Source organism: Diceros bicornis, chromosome 18, assembly GCF_020826845.1.
Source record: "Diceros bicornis minor isolate mBicDic1 chromosome 18, mDicBic1.mat.cur, whole genome shotgun sequence".
Lineage (NCBI taxonomy): Eukaryota > Metazoa > Chordata > Mammalia > Perissodactyla > Rhinocerotidae > Diceros > Diceros bicornis.
Genome location: NC_080757.1, coordinates 13933340 through 13940781, shown reverse-complemented (window position 1 = coordinate 13940781; position 7442 = coordinate 13933340).

Genomic DNA, 7442 nt, shown 5'->3' with positions numbered 1-7442 from the left:
TGTTTTGAGTCTTGATTTTGCACCTTCCTCCTTGTGTTGCCTTGGGCTGGTTCTGAGCGTTTCTTCCCATCTGAGGAGAGCATAGGTGGAACACTAGAGTCTCTGAGGCCCTATGAGCTCTGACCATGAAAGAAGAAATAATTACAAACCAAGGAAGAGCATGATTAGCATCAGACACACCTGGGTTTTCCAGCTGCCTCTGCCTCTTACACCATGTGTGACCTTGGGCAAGCCACTTAACCCTTCAGAATCTCAGTTCCTTCATCAGTAAAATGGGACAATTATACCCACCCACAAAGGAGGTTATAAGGGTAAAATGAGATAATTACGTGTAGATACAGGATCCAACAGAAGGGGTACAGAATATCATAGTTTTTCTTAAATTTGGGCTAAATCACAGGACACACACAAGACAGACCTCTTTAGAGGGCTGGTTTTCCTTGATGAAAGGGACATAGCGTAGTTACAAAACTGGATTGAATGCATGGAATGCACTTGCGTGAATTTTTAAGAACCTTTCAAAGAAAGTTCACGCTTGGTGTGGCCAGCCTTGGGTGACAGTCACAGACCCCATCATTATACTTGTTTTCTAGGCCTGTGGGGGTGGGGGATGGGGATAGGAGGAAGCAGTCCTCCTCAGCTATGGACACCAGGCCAGCAGAGAAGGCTGGGCGGGCCCCTCTCCCTGCAGGGCAGGAGCCTTGCTGCTTGAGGATTCAGGCTTCAGTTCAGCGCAGTGCAATTCAGTGCAGCCCCCTGGGGGAGCTCTGGCTGGTGGGAGAATTAGGAATCCAGAGCGAGCCAGGGCACCAGGCAGGCACCAGGGTTCCTAGACTCCTGTCAGGATAGCCTTCGTGCCTGTCCCTTTTTAGTCACCTAACTCACCCCCACTCCCCTTCCTGTCCTCAGTGCAGCCTGTTGAGGTGGGGCCACAGAATTAGGAGTGGTAAAGAAGGATTGTCAAAGAAGTTAAAAAACATGGCTCTCAAACATAAAATGAACACATGTCAAAGCTTTCATTCATTCATTAATGAATGAGGACATCAGTAAGATGTTAAGACTAGTTAAAAACAGCATTTGAGAATGAATATAGACTTGGTCAGCCAAGGAATACTGAAATGAACTTAACACAGCTTAATGCCCTACAAGGCAAGAAACTGTAACCTTTAGGGTTCCCTTTTCTACCAGACAGAAAATATTTGCATTGCTATTGGACACGAATTATTTACTCATTATGAATTTTCTATAAATTAACCTCTACACTTACAGAGTTATAAAATACCCTAATCAATAGTAAATCAGAAGTCCAACTAAGGTACACATCCCTGGAGAATCAGAGGATGCCCAGGTGGAATAGGCTTGTTGGACAACCCCTGGCACTACAGTGAGAGGACGCCGTGGAGTTCTTTTCCCTATTTCCAAAATCTGGATAATTTTTTATTAACAGAAGAAACCAAGAGAGTGGGACAATAGGACAGACTGGAGAGAGAGTTTTACAAAGGAAGTGGTCCAGCATCCAATGCAGCCGCAAGTTCACAGTGGAGCTTGCTTGGGTCTAGAGGTTTGTTGGCTGTTGGTGACCTTGAGGAGACCAATGTCCATGAAGGGGAAGGTAGATTAGTGGTGGAATTTGAGGCAGTGTGGACAACTCTTTTGAGGGGTTTGTGAAGATAGAGGCTAGGGGACAAGGGAGGATAGTAACAGGGTCTTCTAAGATTCTTTTTTTTTTTTTCTTTGACTGAAATTGGCCACTCCCTCTTCTTTCTCTCATCCTCTCCCATCCAGAGTAGAGGAGAATAAAAATAATGGAACCCTAGCTCTCTTGGGGTAACAAAGGGAAGCCATTAAAAGGTAATACAAGCTCCTCAGGTGAAAACAGATGCTACCTGAGGACTGGTAACATGGTCCGCTGGCCTGGGTGATGCCCTGCTGATTCAAGCAGAGACGTTCTTTAATGCAATTTTAAATTGAGCACACACACCCCCACACCCCACACCCCCCAGTTCATGTCTATCCTCGGATCGTGTGCAGGTCCGTGTTTAAGGAATAGTTTCCACAGTTAAAGGAAAGGTCATGAGGCAGCTGATGCTGGTGGGGGAGTTGTATCCATGCCCTCACCCCCTACACAGCTAAATTCTTGGAAGGACTATTTCCCTCACTTTCTCCATCTGACTTGACCACTCAGCATCACAGACACTGAGGTTCACTCCCTAGTTCTTGAAACCACACACACTCTTCCGTTATAATACCACACTTGGTTTTCCTTTCGCTCCCAGGCTGCTCCTCCTCCAGTGCCTTTTCAGGTTCTTCCTCCTCCCCCAACATGAACAGTTCCCCAGGGCTTAATCCTGGACCCTCTTTCTTCTCGCCCCATGCTCATTCCATAGGCTGTCTCATCACACGCACGGCTTCCAATCCCACTGCCATCCACGCCCTGAGGATCCCCACGTCTGCATCTCCAGTTCTCCCCTCTCCTCTGAGCTCCAGACCCACATGTACTACTGCCTACCGGACATCTTCCCTTGAATGTCCCAAGGCACCTCAGACTCAACTTGCCTAAGACTCAGGATCCTCCCTTCCGAGCCAGGTCCATTCCTGAGTTCCCTACCGCCCTGATCAGCACGATAGTCAATCCAGGTGTGCAAGACTGGAAGCCAGGAGCCACCCTCAACACATTCCTCTCCCACCCCCATAGCCAGGCCACACATAGTCTTGTCAGTCTGGCCTCCTACATATCCCTCATGCCCATCTGCTTCTTTCCATCCCAGCCACCATCATATCATCTCTTTTCTGGACACTGCAGTGGCCTCCTCCCTGGTTTCTCTGTTTTTCTGGTTCCTCCACTCCCATCCCTCCTCTACACTGTAGCCAGAGTGATCTTTTCAGCACACATTATCCAACCCTGCCCTCCTTTCCAGCTTCACCTTGCACTGCTCTCCCCCTCAGTCCCACCATAACTACTTCAGTCCTTGGAAGCACCATGCTCCATCCTACCACAGGGCCCTTGCACAAGCTGATCTCGCTGCTTGGAGCTCTCTTTCCTCCCCTTTGGCCTAGCTAGTTCTTCCTCAATTTCAGATGTCAGCTGGAGCCTCCCTTCCTCTGGGAAGCCTCCCCACTACTCTCAGAGAGCCACTACCATGAGCCTTTCCTACAGGGCACTCAGATCAGTTCAAAATCATCTACACACGTGCATGGCAACTTGATTAATGTCTGTTGTCTGCCATGGACTGTGAGAGCCATGAGAGCAGAAACAGTGTTGATTTGGCTTAGTGTCTAACTCTGTGCCTGGTTATAGAAGACCCTGGACAAATATCAGATGGATGGATGGATGGATGGATGGATGGATGGATGGATGGATGGATGGACATAGCAAAAGGAAATGAGACTTTTGCCCACATTAGGTTTAGAAATATGGAACACCAGATCTACCACCCCCCTTTACCAAATTCTAGACCAGGTCTATTCATGTCAACACTCAGTGTTCCTTAAAATCACCTAGGTAAGGGTACATACTTGCAACTAGTAGATAAACAAGTCCTGGAGATTTAACACACTGTACAGTGATTATAGACAACAAAACTGTATTATAAACATTAAACTTGCTAAGAAACTAGATCTTAATTGCTCCCACCACTAAAAAAAAATGATAATTATGTGAGGAGACACAGGTGCTGGCTAATGCTAAATGGCGATCATATTGTAATATAAATGTATCAAATCAATACGCCTACCTTAAACTTATACAATGTTATACGTCAATTATATTTCAATTTTACAAATAATAAAAAATTTTTAAAATCACCTAGAAAGCTGAAAAGAGTACATACTGTATGATTCCAACTATATGACATTCTGGAAAAGGCAAGACTATGGAGACAGTAAAAAGATCAGTAGTTGCCAGAGGTTGGGGGGTGGGGGAGTAGGAGTCAGGGGAGCAGAAGTGGGGGTAGGGGTGGAGGGAATGTGAGTTGGGGGAGGACGTAGGGGTGAGGGAAGGGTGGGATGGACGAGTGGAACACAGGATTCTTAGGGCAGTGAAACGATTCTGTATGACACTGTAATGGTGAATACATGACATTATACATTTGTCAAAACTTACAGAATGTACAACACAGAGTGAACCCTAAAGTAAACTATGGACTTTGGTTACTAATAATGTATCAATAGTATCTCATCGGTTGTAACAAATGCACCACACTAAGGCAAAATGTTACTAATAGAGGAAACTGGAGGGCAGGAGAGGGGGTTGAGAAGGTATATGGGAAGACTGTACTTTCCACTCAATTTTTCTGTAAACCTAAAACTGTTTCAAAAAATAAAGTCTATTAATTGAAAAAAGAAAACTCCTGACACCCAGACTACATCCCAGACTAATTAAGTCAGAATCTCCAAGGGTGGAGCCCAGGCATCAGGACGTGTTTAAAGCTCCCTAGCTTTAGGGATTCTAGCGTGTAGCTGGATTGATACTGAATTGGGAATGGAAAGCAGTGGACCACAGCAGGGAGCCCTCTCTCCGCTTTGGGGTGGGTTTCCCCAGGAAGTGGGTGGATGCTGGCACAGATTGCCTGTAAGAAGGAGAGGAGAGCACCAGAGGGCAAGGGGGTCCCCTCCTGTGAAAGCTCCAGCAGCTTGGGGATGGTCCCCTGGACTCTAGGGGAATGTTTAACCATCCCCTTCATATGTTGCAGATCCCCATTGTTCTGGTTTATTCCTTCAGTGTAGACCTGGGTCTAGGCCATAGGCGGAGGGTCTGGGGGAAACCAAAGGGCTGGGGCGTCAAAGGGCTCTCAATGCAGAGAGCATCAGCCAATTGCATGGACCATGGCTAGGACAAACAGCGACCCGTCCTGCAGGCGATGGGACAGAGTGAGCCGCCCAATAACAGCCCGTGCAAAGGGTGTCTGAAAGAGAAGGCGGGAGGGACTGGAAATCTGGGTTATAGCTACAGGGGAGGCCTGAGCTAGTTTGAAGCCTGAGGAGCGGGAACAGAAGACCAGAAAAGGCCAGAGATATACGGGCCAGAGAAGGGGCTTACTAGGGATCAGAGGGACAGCACCATTCTTGTGATTCACTTGAGAGACGCTCTTCGCATGGTCTGCATCATGGTGGAACAGTGAGTGAGCAGATATAAGTTGTGAAAGTGACCTAGCCAGTGGGTAGGTTGCAATTCCTGGGCCCTGGTTCTAGTCTTGTAGGAGATGAACCAGACTCTAGACCACATGCCAAGAGTGCTTCTGAGGCTGTGGACCAGGGAATGCTTCCTGGCAATGGTGACTAAGATGGCGGGGGCCTAGGCAGTGGGGAGGGCAGAGAGGCTGACCACAAAGCTGGGATGGGCTAATGACAAACTGGTCAGCCCAACCTGGATGGGGACTGGCAGCTGCCCTGGAGAGAAAGGACCCAGACTTTGTTTGGTGGCTCCTCCTAGCTGGAGACATGGATGTGTCTGAGAACCAGAAGGCAGAGCCAGGTCTGTGTGTGTATGAGGGAGGAGATCGGGGGCAGGAGATGGTCTTTTAAGGCATGGACACTCAGTCCAGCAGGAGGCTGGAGCAGTGCAAGTAGTCCTTGTAGGGTAGAGCTCTGTTTTGCAGGTGAGACAGCCAATGGGCCCCTCCCCAGACCCTCCTGGTCTCCTCCTGGGCTTCAGTTGACCCCCAGGGCCCACTACCACCCTCTGCATGGCTCCCCTGGCCACCCTTGGCAGAGTCCCAGTGGCTCAGGAGGCAGCCCCATAGACAGGCTTGCTTGTCTGCCTGAACGGAGGCTGTGTGGGTGTACCGGCCTGTTGGGAGTGGGGGTAAGGGTGGAGGTGGGGGGTAACTCCGTAACCTGTGAGGTGTTTATAGGGGTCCCAGTATGTGTCTGAGTGTCTCCCTGAGAAAATTGGAACCCTCAGTGGCCCTGACCAACTCTCCCTTCTCTCCCCAAGGCTGAGACCATATAGGATGAAAGGGCTTGGGGGGATCAGAGACCAGGCAAAGTGCCTGTGGGATCCAGAGTCCAAAGACGTTCTCCGCAGGGAACCAGGACCTCCCAGGGCTAACCTTGGACTGCCCCTAGCCTTCTGCTGGATGCTTCTGGCCTGGGCCAGCTCCCCCGTGTGGTTAGGTCTGGAAGTGCAGCCTCCCTCTCTGATTTTCCCAGATGCCCTTCCCCGTGGGTAGGGCTCTCCGTTTTCCCGGCAGCTGGTGTGGGAAAACCTGGGTAAAGTGCGTGGGCAGGAGACCTTGGCTCTGGCCTGGCTCTTCTCTGACTCGCTGTGTGACTCCGAGTGAGTCACTGTTCCCTGGGCCTCAGTTTTTCTACCACAGTGCCTCCTAGAGTGGTTGTCCTCGTGGGCAAATGACATCATGCACCTGTGGTCCTACTCAAAGCTCTTATGCATGATGATCTGGCCTGTCAGACCTAGGCCCGAGGTTTAGTGACCAACACCTGGGATGAACCAGCCTGGGGATTTTTCTGACTACAGAATAGGTCTTGGAGAAGGGGGCCGACTTTGACAAGCAGAGGCAGGAGTAGGAGAAGGCAGTGTCCTGGAGGAGTGCGTGGGCCTGAAGAGCCACGGGGAAGGGGAATGAATGGCGTGGGGTGGTTGGGGCATGGGTCAGGGGAGCATCCAGAGAGGCCAGTGAGGCTGATGGCCACGGCCTTGAACGCCAGGCTGAGCACTGTAGGGAGCACAGAAGGGTTCTGAGAGGGGTGGGAATGGTCAGGTGGGTGCCCAGAGATCGCTCTGGCAGCTGGTAAGAGGATGGATTAGAGGGCTGAGGACCAAGGCCAGGAGACCAGTGAGGAAGTGAGATGGTAGTGGGATCCAAAACACAACAGGATGCCCAGGAAACAGCAGGAGTGAATTTGGTCTCCATTTCTCAGATGGAAAAACTGATCACCATGCAGGGCAGCCTCTGGCTCAGTCTCCTTCTGGTTGTTTTCCAGTTTCACCCAGCTGGGAGCTCCACAGATGGGCAAACACCAATCATGCAGGACGTGCTGAGCCCGTGGCGTCTAAGGCTGGTTCCAGGCAGCCCCAGAGGCAGAAAGTTCTTGTTTTTCTTCTAAGGATCTCACTTGCTGAGTACTTACCATGCACCAAGCACTGTGTCAGATGCTTGGCATGAGGACTTCATTTAACCTCACAAGAACCCCCTGAGGAGAAGCTGATATTATCTGCATTCTACTGATAAGGAAACCGAGACTTCTCCAATGACTTACCAAAGGTCACACAGCTGTTAAATGGCAAAGCTTCGATTCAAGCTCAAGGCTGCCTGACCTCAATGAGGACTATTTTTATCTTGGCCATGGAGGGCCCTACTACAAGCAGGACGCTACAGGGTCCAAAAAGCCCATACCAGTGTCCAAGGCCAAGGGGGCACAAGGAGGACACAGGGCCCGTGTCACAGGGACTCCTGTGAGGCTCCACTGGAACCTCACCCCAT